Below are 9,069 nucleotides of genomic sequence, written 5' to 3'. Positions count from 1 at the left end.
TTGTCACTGCCGGGTCCACATGCCTCGCAAAATACAGAGTTCTTTTGATACCTGGATGTCCACTCTGCACATGAATTCTTTTTATTTGGCATGAGCTAATTGTGCCAACTGCGCAAGATCGAGCAGCGAACTCCATGCCTGTCTTCACAGCTTCATACCATTTGTGAGGCACACGGGTTAGTTGGTCTGCACGATTACAGTGTGATGCCACGAGCGTTACACTCACCGACAGGTCATACTCTGATACCAGACTCTTCAGGGTGTTTAGCCTCCGCGGGATTAACATCTCACTGGCCGCCTTAGTGTGGACTCTCGTTCGTCCCAAAAGAGTGTCGGACACCCAGTGGTAGATGCAGAGAGAATCAGTGTACAAGTGCAACTTCTTTGACTGCCATTGCAGTGCCAGATTTAAACCCTTCACAACAGCATCCAGTTCCGCCAGGTTGATGTGTTGAGCATCATTCACGGGTCGCAGCCAGCACGCGTCTTCAATTACGTTTCCACATTACTCCAATAACACTCCCAATGCCAAAGAACTAGCGTCAACCCACAGATTCACAGTGTCCCCATCGACACACCATTCTCCATGAGCAGGGTCCTCCTTGTCAACTCTCTCTAGAGTTTCTGTCGTCATCAGAGTTAGAAGAGCATCATCAGATACATCATCCCAACCTGTAGTTACTAAACTTGCCCTGCGTTTGATGACGCCCACAGCTGCTCGGAGCCAGCCACACACTGGTAAGTGACCAATAAGTTACCCACACAAGGAAAAAATAGTCCATCGCGTAATAACATCAGGGATATTTGGAATCTCACTGCCATGCCTCCATCGTAAGGTACCGTCTTTCCTGCAGACGTTCAATCCTAATACCCGTGCTCCATCCCTCAGACGTTTGGGATCCTTGCATTCCAACCCGAATTGAGCTAACTTTTCTCTGATGTGCGACGCAGATTGTATATCTTCATTGATGTACACATCGTCAATATAGGCCGATTTTGCGTCCTCAGTGGTCTTTTCCTGGGACAACACTGCATTTACAATGGTCTTCATGATTTGCGGTGCCACATTCAGCCCAAAGCCAAGTCGAGTAAGGCAGTATCTCTGACCCCGGAACCACACTGTCTGGAACTGCCACAATGTCTCATCCACTCACACCTGCAAATAAGCCTTCCGCAAGTCTACTATAGATGCATTGAAGCCTTTCTGGCGACATTCTCTCAGCTTGCTGGTGCACACGTCAGCATCAGCAGTGTACGTCTCAATGTATCTACTGAGTTCACGATAGTCCAGCACCGGACGAACTTTTGATTTGTTATGCTGGACTACCGCCATTAAGAGAATCAGACCCTTGGGTGATTCCAGCTTGTTGGGGTAGGGGATCAGCCATCCATCCTGGATCCATGCCTCAAGCTCCTTCTCGTATTCATTACAGGCCTTGTCGGGTATCGAGTACTCTGCAATGCTATTCTTGAGTTCGGTTGGCACCCTTCCTTCTGTCCACTTCCACGATGCAGTCCATGCTTTTTGGTGATGGTCGTAGTCCACCTTAAAATCAGGCCGATCAATGTGAACAGCAGCACACACTGGGGTTTCCAAAAACCGCACAGTCCCACCTCTTCCGATAACAACTCCCCGCAGTGCCTTAATAGCATCATATCCCAACAGTTCCTCGAATCCCAGCAAATCCCCTCACATCACCAGCACATTAATGTCTGCGGCCACACCAGAGTCTGTGTGAACTTTGACAGTTCTGGCTCCACAGCAAGCTAGCATATTGCCACCTATTGTGGTTACCTTGATGTTCTGCTTTGTCCAGTTTCGACACAACTTGGCACTCATGATGGTGTGTGAGCACCCGGAGTCGAGAAGAGCTGAACAAGGCACTTGGTCCACATACACATTTATTGTCGGTTGCGCCTCAATTAAATCTTGTCCGGGGAACAGGGTGGCACTGACGTCCTGCCCCCTGATTCATTTCCCGCACAATTTTGGGATAAATGTCCATAACTACCACATTGGAAACAGCGCGGGCACCCCCGCCCCTTCTTAGTACAACTTCTTGCGAAATGGCCTTGCTGGCCGCAGCAGAAAGATCTCCCATTGGTCGTGGGTCTCAAACTGGGACTCTTTTCAGCATTAGTCTTGGCTGCCTGCGCCATCATTACAACCGGTTCCCTCAGGTCCTCCTCATCTCTGATAATAGCTCGAGCGCGTTCCAACAAATGTACCATGGGCGTTACAGATATGTTGGTGGAAGCCCTCAACAGTTGCTTAACATGGGTGGGAAGGCCGGCCACAAACGCATATGCCAGTGTTTGCTCTGACACTCCATTGCCAAATAGAACTGCAAGTTTCTTCAGCTCCACGAAGAAGACGTCCACGGTTTCTCCAGCATGAGCTTCCTAGAGGCAAATGTTTCGTAGGCCGTGCAGGGATCCATGGCAAATGCCTTGTATAAAGCATTTTTTATAGAGGACACATCAGCCTTCTCCACGGCACTAAGTTGCTGATACACACTCAGGGCGCCTCCAGCCAATCTCAGGGGAATCACGGTATGCACCCTCTTTACTTCACAGAGGTTGCAGGTCAGCTCAACCCTTTCGACCCAGTCGACAACAGAAGTGGATCCGTCGAATTCGGGTATCAGTTTTAAATCAAACTTTGCCCCAGTCATAGTTGTCCAGGAAAAGAGACAAAACGAAATTGCCGAAATAGCTTATGACCTTCACCTTCACCGAGGTGCACGACTTATATGACCTTCACCTTCAACAAGGTGCACGACTTGACACAAAAAAAACAACTTCTTAATCAACTGCTAATGCACGCATCACTGTAACGTCCAATGACAACAACAACAACCTTCTCACTCGACCTGCCTTTTATACCACTCTCTCAATCCCTCCTCTTGCGCATGCACCCGGAGATTCCTGACAACCTCGAGACTTCCGCTTATAAAAACACAAGTTTTGTTGTCGCGCATGCTTACACAAGGCACAAACATATGGGCGTTTGTTTTGTTGGTAAGTACTACAACAATCCTGCTATAATTTGGAAGAATTACCTAGAACAGATGGAGCCCTAATTTAATTTTCGGATTGCATGTTTCTGCTTATAAAGCTACTCGCAACATGAGACAGAAAACATAGATGATTTTCTTGTCATGTAAATTCAGAGATGAACGTGAATTGAAAGAATGTGTGATTGACCAAAAACTTGTTGGAACTAAATTTCCAGAGTTGCAAAAGCAACTACTAAGCAAAAACGAGGCCATGTCCATGCCAGAGGTGCTGAATATGTGTAGAAACTTCAACTGACTTCAATTGACTACATGAAAAAAATGGCCGAGCTACAAGAAAAGTGAAACAACCAAATTAATGCAAGAAAACACAAACATGAGAGCACAGACATCAGTGTGTGGGGATTGCCCTTCTAGAGTTACCACTTGTTCAGCATGTGGATGAGAGAACCACTGTGTGGCCCCCCACCCCAAAAAAATAGCAAGAAAAAACTGAGAGGTAGCCACAATCGAATAGACTTATAAAGCACAAGAAATTCATACCAGCACAATCTACATTTAGAAATTGTCAGAGCTGTATTGTTCAGAATCAGGTGGCTGATGAACTTGAGAAGATATCATTTTATTCAGTACAGGACAATGGGAAAAAGAGTTCTCAGTAAGAAGCGTTCACCACACTGGACGTTATACTACCAAGTAGGAAAGGTGTTCACGAACTGAAGATAAAGGTGGACACAGGTGCAGAGGGAAATAAACTCCTCTTACATACCTTCACGCAAATGTTTCTGGAATGTGTACATCCACGTCTAGGTTCAACACAGAATGAAACAGTGGTTTTTGCTGCATATAATGGCTCTAATATTCTACAGCACGAATCAATTCAATGTTCCTACAAAGGTGTATGGAGATGTGTGAAGTTCTATTTGGTAACCTCTGATGAACCTATCATATTAGGGTTACTTTCCCTTCAGGAGTTAAAATTGGTCACATTGCACTGTTCCATCAAGAGAACAAAATGTGCCCCTCGTAATTATGCAATAGGTGCCCCAATCAACTCTACGAATGATCTGATGGAAGCATAGCTGGACCAATTCGTCCAAACAGCCATCCCATAATTAATGCACCCAGTAAATGCCCCATCCACATGAGGGACGAGATAAAGACAGAACTGGATCCTAAGAAATAATCGAAAAGGTTGATGAATCAACAGATTGGGTGAACAGCATTGTATATGTGCATAAGAGCAACAACAAACTTCGCCTATGTTTAAACCTTAAACAAGAACATGATGCGTTGTCACCACAAATCTCCAACCATGGAGGAACTGTCACACAAATCGTCTGGTGCCAAATTCTTGTCTAAACTAGACGGAAAAAAATGGCTGCTGGTCAGTCAAACTTGACAGAGAGTCACAGTTATTGACCACTTTCAATTCGCCCTTCAAGAGATATTGTTTCCGAAGAATACCTTTTGGCCTAGTTATGTCACAGGATGTTTTCCAACAGAAAATGGACATGATCATTGAGAAATACCCTGGATCCTTGGCATTAATCGATGACGTGATCATTCATGGAAAAACCAAAGAGGAGTACAATCACAATTTACGGATTTTAATGGAGACTGCACAGACTGCTGGCCTCACATTCAACAGCAGCACATGTACAATCAATCAGAAGCCATTTTCTTTGGCACTATCTTCGATGATAATGGGATAGACCCAGATCTCCCAAGAGGAGGAAATAAAATCATTCCCAAGACACACTGTTATCGAGTTGCAAAAGGTCCTAAGAATTATTACTTACAAGGAACCATTCATTCCTAGGCTTTCAGACCTCACGGAAAATCTTAGAGAACTCAAGAAAAAAGATGCTGACTACAAATGGAGCAATAGCCACCAGAAATCTCTGTAAGAGATAACGGACTTAATATGCAAGGAGATGTTACTCTGCTGTTATGAACCTTTAAAAAAGTCCATTATACAAGTTAATGCCTCATCCAGATGTTTGGAAGCAGCTCTAATCCAAAAAGGCAAACCCATAGCTTTTGTTTTAAAATCTTTAACCAAAACTCAGCAGCACTATGCCAATATCGAGCGGGATCTCTTGGCTGTCATGTTTTCAAACGTATATTTAGGGTTGTTTATTTGAAGTTGAAAGTAACCACAAACTTTTGGGAATCAACTCCCTAAAGAACTTAACAGCAGCACCTCCCTGACTTCAACAAATGCTATTGAGACTCTGAGAATATGATATGATCATCAAGTATCGACCAGGCAATGAGATGCTACTGACTAATGGATTATCTAGGCTGCCCAGCGAAAGAAATAAAGAAGTCATTGACCAAGACATCAAGGTAGACTTTGTGCAATTCTCGATTGAGAAATTAACGCAGATTCATCAAGCAACAAATGCCAATGCTATTTTGTGTGAGTTGAGGGTTCTGATCCTTAAGGGTTAGCTAGAAACTCGCAGAAAACTACATAAAGACCTTCAACCCTACTGGTCTTATTGAGACAAATTCTATTGAGAATGGTTTATTGCTACTAGATAACAGGATACTAATTCCTAAATCAATGCATCCAGAGATATTAGAAAAGTTACATTATGGACACCAAGGAAGTGACAAGTGTAAAGGAGTGGTATCAATAATGAAATTGATGTGATACAACAATGCGCCATATGGCAAGAACTCCCAAAAGTCCCCAAAGTCTGCTGAAACCTTCATACCACATGAGTTTCCGGTACGACTATGGCAAATCGTAACTACTGATCTTTTCAGTCTTAATGGGATTAATTATCTCCTCATTGTGGATTACTACTCAAACTTTATCCGCAAACTAAAAGAATTCTCCAGCAAGGAAGTCATCGATTTCATCAAACAAGGAGTGCCAGAAAGCTTATCAGTGACAATAGCTCAGTTTAGCTCTCAGCATTTCAAAGAATTTGCTAAAGTATGGGGGTTTTAGCACATTACCTCTTCTCCGAGATACCCCCAATCGAATGGCATGACAGAACACTGCATACAGACCATCAAAGTAGCCACAAAGAAAGCAGGTTATAAACATGAGCCTATTGTGTCTTCGATCAACTTCAATGGATCACGTAATCACATCCCCGGGAGAAGTACTATTTAATCGTAAACTGGTCAGTAATCTCCCTACAAAATGCACCAGCCAAAACGTCAGAAAAGAGGAAATTCAAGATCACCTACTATAGAGACAGTTATCACAGAAAAGAACATTATAATAAACACATAAAGGATCTCTCTAATCTTAGCACAGGACAATGAGTGCGAGTACAAGACTGAGACATGAAAAGATGGACTCCAGCCTGCACTGAACCGCAAACATTGTTGAGAACTCAACCAGACAGGTTCTTTGCAGAAACCACATCTCAAGGAAGATGCCCACATTTCTAATACGACACAGCCATTTCTGCATAATATACCCCTGCATCACACTCAGCTTACACCATCTAATAACCCAAACATACATCCCACAGAAACTCCCAACACACACACCAGCATCAGCACTTCCTCTGTGAAAACACACAGACCTGTACATAAAACACAATTCAGTAATAGCAAACCATTTGGAACAATTACAAGATCGGGTCATAAAACCACCTGGAAGGTACGACTTATAAGAAGGTTCATATCAGCACACACTGTTTGAACAGCAATTTCTTTAATGAAAGGGGGTGTCATGTTATGGATTATCTTATCCTGTTTGTTTTGCAGTTTTTTGGAATGATAATAAGAATAATAAATCTCTTTGTATCTCAATGACGTTTTTTTCTCGTTATTTCTTCTTATATCTATTCACACCAGTTTTCCTTCTCTTAAAAAAAAAGTTCAAATATAAAAAGCGTTTAAAATGCCAGGTCTTCACAAAGATTACGACCACGACGATGACGGACACAGTCAGATTTACTCATGAACAAATAAAAACAAAGTTCAAATAGAAAGAGAGTTTAAAACGACAGGTTTCGTGAATGATCATGACGACGACGACGACGACGACAAAGGGCACAGTCAATTTAATTTAAGTGCAAATAAAGCAAATCTAACAGATGTATACATATAATATGAAAAAGATTTCGACCGGTACTCACAAAGAAAAAATATCAAATGTAGAGCTTGAATCTTTTTAAAATTGTTTTTTGTTCTTATTTTTAATAAATTTTAGTTGTTGTTTTCCTGGCTTCATAGACAGAGAAAACATATCTTTAACGTATACACAATGTGAGAAATTAAAAACAATGAAAATAAACAGTAAAAAAGTAAACAGTTTCAAGCTCAATGATTATCCTTTATGGTTTGAGAGCATATATAATACAGGATGATATCTGAGGAGTAAACAACTCAAATAAATAATTTTACTGGCTTGTTGGTTCTGAACGAAACAGATCTGTAATATGCCCCTTTAGAATATAATAAAAAAATTATAAACAGAAGAAACTTGTCTTTGAAATCCTACGAATCATTACCACACACACACACACACACACACACACACACACACACACACACACACACACACACACACACACACATATATATATATTAATATATTTGTACATATACAGATTTGTACCGACATGCTTTATGGTGGTCGCCTGACTTCTCCACTCTTTTCCAAAGAGATATTTACTGAACTAATTTAATGTGCACCAAATCAGTGGAGTTTAGCTTTGGTGACATCATGTATTGTCAAGTCGATGGGGTTTCAATGGGGAGTCCGTGGGCTCCAATTTTAGCTGATGTTTTTGTCGCTTATTACGAATCCGGTTTGTTTAATTCTGCAACAATATCCACCACATATTTCAGATATGTTGACGACACTTTTGCTATGTGTTCATCGCAAAGTGAAGCGTTATCTTTTTTTAATAGGTTGAATTCCTTGCATGAGGCTCTTAAGTTCACTATGGAAAGTGAAAAGGACAATTCTCTTCCCTTCTTGGATGTTCTTGTTGAACGTTCAAGGGGGGGGGGCTTTCTCACTACCATTTATAGGAAGCCCACTTTTACTGGCTTATATGAGAACTGGTCGTCCTTTGTACCCAAATCACGCAAGGTCGTCTTAATTAATACGCTGGTACATAGAGCTCTCATGCTATGTTTACCTAATAGATTAGACTCCGAACTTGATAAGATCAGAGAAATATTTATCAATAATGGTTATCCCTTAGACCTTATTGAAGACTGCATTGACAAGAAGGTTGATGATTTTAGATCCCCTAAAAAGTTTGGGCCTGCAAAGTACCCGGTTTATTTAAAATTACCGTGGATTGGGGATAAGAGTATTAAATTGTCAAAATAGATCGTTTTTTTTTTCTTATTTCTGGCACATCTAAATTCCCCCGTAGTACCCTTTCATTTCGCCAGTAATATTGTTTTGTATGCTATCGATTTCTATTGACGAGATGATAACTGAGAAAGCTCTCGAGAAATTTTCGTACATTTTATTTATATATATATATATATATATATATATATATATATATATATATATATATATATAATTATTTTTTTACTATTTTTTTACTAGTGATCTAATCGTTATATGATGATCTATGCATAAGAGCTAAATTGAGCGACTTTAATTCAACTGAAAGTGCTCAATGATAAGAAACGAATTTCTTAAAGGGGCTGTCATAAGACATTATTAGATAGAGACATATTATGAGGTAGAGACAGGTCTTATATATAAAGAGACATGGTACATGTTAATACAGGAGAACCGACGACATGTACTACACAATGAGAGGAAGATATTTAGATATATAGATAAATAGACCGAGATATAGTTTGACATTTATACTTTTGACAGTTCTGTGAATGGGAGTGTTTCTATAATATTGACACATATTTCTTTACTTATTTTTGAGGTGATGATTTTCACAAAGTTCTTATAATATAAATTGACAATACCTTTTCTGTTGAATACATAACAAGAAAACGCAGATACAAAAAGATGAAGTTCTTTGTTTATTCCATTTCGACCGGTCAATGGCTTGGCATTAAGGAATTCATGTCTTTACATGATTCTTTC

This window comes from Euprymna scolopes, chromosome 29, assembly GCF_053919585.1.
Source record: "Euprymna scolopes isolate OS-2025 chromosome 29, ASM5391958v1, whole genome shotgun sequence".
Lineage (NCBI taxonomy): Eukaryota > Metazoa > Mollusca > Cephalopoda > Sepiida > Sepiolidae > Euprymna > Euprymna scolopes.
The sequence above is the reverse complement of the archived record's forward strand: the minus strand, read 5'-3'. Positions refer to the sequence as shown.